The sequence below is a fragment of the Spermophilus citellus genome (assembly GCF_964194105.1).
Source record: "Spermophilus citellus genome assembly, chromosome: 12".
NCBI lineage: Eukaryota > Metazoa > Chordata > Mammalia > Rodentia > Sciuridae > Spermophilus > Spermophilus citellus.
This window is the reverse complement of record NC_138198.1, coordinates 38,665,897-38,671,150: the sequence shown is the minus strand read 5'-3', so window position 1 is coordinate 38,671,150 and position 5,254 is coordinate 38,665,897. Positions and strand designations below refer to the sequence as shown.

General features: G+C 32.7%; 1 long non-coding RNA gene across 1 annotated transcript; it reads right to left on the bottom strand.

The window, feature by feature from the left end:
* Nucleotides 1–1,900: 1,900 nt before the first annotated feature.
* Nucleotides 1,901–4,798, bottom strand: LOC308631528. The gene is made up of 3 exons (XR_014018239.1): nt 4,723–4,798; nt 2,138–2,195; nt 1,901–2,046 (listed from the first exon to the last, which is right to left on the bottom strand). It is a non-coding gene; the product is annotated as an uncharacterized lncRNA (long non-coding RNA).
* Between the last annotated feature and the right edge of the window lie 456 nt (nt 4,799–5,254).

Here is a 5,254-nt window from a genome sequence, read left to right as displayed (position 1 = left end):
AACCCAAATAACCCAATCAACAAATGGGCCAAGAACCTGAACATACACTTCTCAGAAGAGGACATACAATCAATCAACAAACATATGAAAAAATGTTCATCATCTCTAGCAATTAGAGAAATGCAAATCAAAACTACTCTAAGATATCATCTCACTGCAGTCAGAATGGCAGCTATTATGAAGACAAATAAAAAGCGTTGGTGAGGATGTGGGGGAAAAGGCACACTCATACACACTGCTGGTGGGACTACAAATTGGTGCAGCCAATATGGAAAGCAGTTTGGAGATTCCTTGGAAATCTGGAAATAGAACCTCCATTTGACCCAGCTATCCCCCTCCTCAGTTTATACCCAAAGGAATTAAAAACAGCATACTACAGGGACACAGCCACATCAATATTTATAGCACCAAAATTCACAATAGCTAAACTGTGGAGCCAACCTAGATGCCCTTCAGTGGATGCATGGATTTTTAAAAATGTGGCATATATATATACAACGAAATTTTACTCAGCAATAAAAAAGAATAAAATCATAGCATTTTCAGGTAAATGGGTGGAGTTGGAGAAGATAATGCTAAGCGAACTTAGTCAACCCCAAAAAACAAATGCCAAATGTTTTCTTTGATATAAGGAGGCTGACTCATAGTGGGGTAGGGAGAGGGAGCATGGGAGGAATAGATGAATTCTAGATAGGAAATAGGGGAGGGAGGGAAAGGGAGTAGTCAGGGGATTAGCAAGGATGGTGGAATGTGATAGATGTCATTATCCAAAGTACATGTATGAAGACACAAATTGGTGTCAGCATACTTTATATACAACCACAGATGAAAAATTGTGCTGTATATTTGTAATGAGAATTGTAATGCATTCCTCTGTCATTTTTTTAAATCAATAAAAATATTGGGAATAGAACCTCTGGAGGTTCTATTCTTCTAGAGGAAGGAATGTTCAAGATATGACTGGGGGAGTATAATCAATCTATATGTACATACAAATATGCCACAGTGAAATTTTGTGCATACTTAAGGTGCAATTTTTAAATTTTCGCTATCTTTTTTTTTAATTTTTAGAAGTTACTTTATCATGTTCATTACCCTATTACTTGTTTTGATTAGATTTATATTTTTCTTTGAATAGCAGTACCTATTTATATGTATTTTTTACTTTATTGGTTTCTTTTTAATTATATGTGACAGTAGAGTTCATTTTGATATAATTCAACAAGCATTGACTATTTTAATAGTTTTAAAACTATATTAACTGGTGCTAAATATAAATTACTTGAAGCTTTAATAAGAACAGAAGCAAAGAAAACATTTCTTAAGGATATAAAATATGATTTCTTAAGGATATAAAATATGCCACATTTATTTGCTTATTTTTCTATTATAATCACAAAATGGTTGTGATGGTAATCTCACAGCCTGCCTCCTAGTCATTCAAGAATATCAAAGATTAAATGATAGACATATTTGACACATTGTTCTATATATCCAGCATGTACTTCTCCTAAACATTCCTATGTTTGGCCTAATATTGACTTGCTGCTCCCCTTCATTTCACTACTACTTATTTTAAATATCAGCCATCTTCTCTCTCTTATTCAATATGGAAACTTATCCTTTCCTTCATAAATGAATTCTTCCTATGCATCCCTTTTTCTCAGCTTCATATTCATCGAGCTCCTTTTGCCTTCTTTTGTATTTCTTTCCTTCCATAAGGGCACACCAAAGAAGTGTTTATTCCCACCACATTCTGTCAATGTTAATTCTCTATATATACCTCACCTATTGTTATACTTGTTTTCTATTATAGCCTTGTTATAGGATGTTTGTCATCATGGAAGGTGATATGTGAAAAAAAAAATGGAAAGAGTTTTTAAAAACGCATTACCTTTGAGTCAGGTGATGGAAAGAAAGGAGAATCATTCTTTATTCTGATTGCCTGCACCAGTGTGGTTTCAACTACTTCCTTCTTTTGACTGGCAGGGGTACTGCTGTCAGGTAAGTTTTCACTCCTTCGGCTCCCAGTGTCATATTTTGCTTCTGACAATAAAAACAAAATAAACAGTATATAAAAATTCTGTAATTTCAGTCAATAAGCAGCACAACAATAGGCAGTCTTCAAATAGCTTACCATCCTTCGTGGATTGCCTGGAAGCTTTAGTTAATTTTCCTCCTTCTTCCAGGATGTTCTAGGAAGAAAAAAAGATTAAGGTATAATAAAAAACCAAAGTTGATGAAATAATTAATGTTCTCTACTATAACAGGGTATAGGAGAAAGAGCAGAGGTTTCTGAGTCATTCCGATGTATACTCAAACTCCAATTCTCTCACTACCTAAGACATACCTTCTCATGGGGTAAGAATTATGAGCCTTGACAGAGATCTCCAAAATGTCCCTCCCCTTATCTCCAATTGATTGTTACACAAATACTGAAATCCATTATACCATTTTCTTCAGCTGAATTGATGTAGGATAAACATTGTAGCCATCTGTATTTAGACTACTTTTGAAAAATGAGTAACATTTTGAGAAATGATGTGTGATATTTTAAGGTGTTTTTATGACTTACATTGGCATGAATTACCTCTTGAGGGGAAAACATACGACAGGAGCTTTTAGAGTATCTATTAAATGAGATTGATTGGATTCAAAAACAGTAGAAGTTTTGCCCATCTTATGTGTTAAATAGCTAAAGATAAATGCTCATACAAATTTTGCTTCTTCCAAGAAAAAGAAGAATGAAAAAAGCAATCTTGTGGGTTCAATATCAATGAACAAAAACAACACAGAATTGCTAAACAGAAACATTAACTCGAACCTCCGTGACATGGATGGCACAATGAATAGACACTGAAGAGATGTTTTCTGCAGGGAACTATTAAGTATTAAAGTAAGTTATTGTTTTAGAAAGGGATGTATGTTCTTTTTATTCCAGTACCTTCATATCATTAAGTTAACAAAACAATAAGATATAAAATATTAAAAAAAAACAGGTGGCACTGCCAACCACATCACCAGGTTTGCTTGGCATAGTTAACAAGACACTGAAATAAGTCGTTTTTAAAAAGATAAGCGAAGAGGAAGAACAAGCAAATCTTCATCTGAAGTCCAAATCTAAACTCAAGTTTGAAGCAGGCTTGGAGGATATTTTGGTTCCTACTTCCATATTTATGACATTAATCTAACTTGTTTATTCCTCCACTAATTTGAGATAACTTACTCAAACTTTACATCCCATATATTAAAAGAGAATACAAATTTAAAGCATGTTTTTTAATTCAGTAGGCTTAATTAGTAGTTATCTCATGCATATTATATTACTTAGGGCATTTCATTAAGTAGACATTTATTTGTCACATTTTCTCATGTTCAACACTATATATAACAGCAGCTTTTAGAAACGTGCATTTCTCCAGGCCAAATGAGCTCATTTAATGTAAATAATAACATAATAGCATTCTAAATGGAATAAAGTATGATAGATGTATACTTATTTCCCCCAAAATAAAAATTACACCCTTCTTACTCACATAATATTTAGCTCTTCATGACTGAAATAAAATTAAAGTCATTTTAAAAAAAGAGAAGTCTTTTACATTTGAAACCTTATTCTAGCTGCTCCAGGATATTTGCAAATATATTTCCTAACTTGGAATAATTCATAAAAATGGTAGAGTTTTACAATGAATATTTAAATCACTAAATACAGAAACACCTAAAATTTAAAATTTCAGAATGTGACATAGGATTTGGATATTTTAAGAAACTATCATCAAAGAACAATAATTCTGAAAGTTTTTACCATACAATTATTGAGAGTCTCTGCTTCCAGAACTGGTTATTACTTTGTACAGGCCATCTATTTTTTGATTAGATAGAGAGGGAATTTTTAGAAAAAGTTCATTACCTCACATTTGTTTTTATTTTTATTGGTTCTTTTCAGTTATACAGCACAATAGAAGTTATATACTAGGATATCATTATAAAAGCATAGAATAAAATTTGTTCTAATTCAGGACCTACTATTTCCTTCTGTTCTACTGATCTTTCTGCTACTTATAGTTTTTAAAATTAGTGTCACTTTTAGTGGAAAGACTCACAAAAGTATGGATATGCAAAAGCCTTTTTTAATACAAGTATTAAGATATAGATCCTAGATTTCTGACTTGCCACAATTCCTAATATTATTTTAGTATAAATATAGAACCAAGGACAGAAATAGAGAAAAAGCTCTCCTAAAATGTTATGATACTAAAACATCAAGGGTCCAAGTAAAAAAAAGCAACTTGCAATGTACATCATACATTCCAAACTAAAGGCACCAGGGAAATCCCACGATTCTATAAAAATTAATTTAGACATGGGTTGTAAGTCATGTAAGTATGATTTACAAAAGACAGTAATATAAATTGACTACTCAAAAGATCCTTGACTAAATTTCACATTTCCTCTGCAGTTAGAAAGCTGTTCCTAACGCAATTTTTCTGTCACTATGTGTTTTCCAGCCCATCTTTTCTCCCTGCCCCCAAGACGCTCAGGTACTTGAGAGAACAATGATACAAACAACTTTTTAATTCAACATAATTCTCTAAAACGGATTCTTCTTAGCAAATTTTCATATAAAATGTCAGAAAAAAATAGCTAAATTTTAAGCATTAACACCTTAACATACAAAATTCAGAGCAAGAACATGAATTTCACAAAAGATCACTTTACCTTAATATGAGCTTCATAGTTGCCCTCTCCCTTTGCAAGGCGGGAATCACCTGGATCAGATTTTTCGGGAGATCTTTAGAGCAAAAATGTATAACAAGAATGGGTGAGTGGTTTTCTTTTTAAAATAAACTCTGTTTAACGTTTAGGTAAAATTTATTAAGTGGTATTTCTTGGTTGATATAATTAAAATATGACCTCTTTTTTTTTAAAAAAAAAAAGAGCTCATATTTACCTCGTTCTGCCTCTACTGCTCTGAATCTATGAGATATTCAATGAAGGCACTCTTAGTTCCAATTCAGAGTGATAGCCAATGTATCAGCAGAACCTGAGAATAATTATTCTACCTGAACTGAAACAAACCTCTGATAACCCAAGACAAGGTAGCAAGATGCACAGTTCCCTCTCCTGGATATCCATGAGTCAAATACTTCATTCTGCACCATGGGAGTCACCAATAAAAACACCCTATTGTTTCCCCTTTACCCAAGAGCAGTGCAGAGAGTTTGATGAAACTTTTTAAAATTTTTGGAAG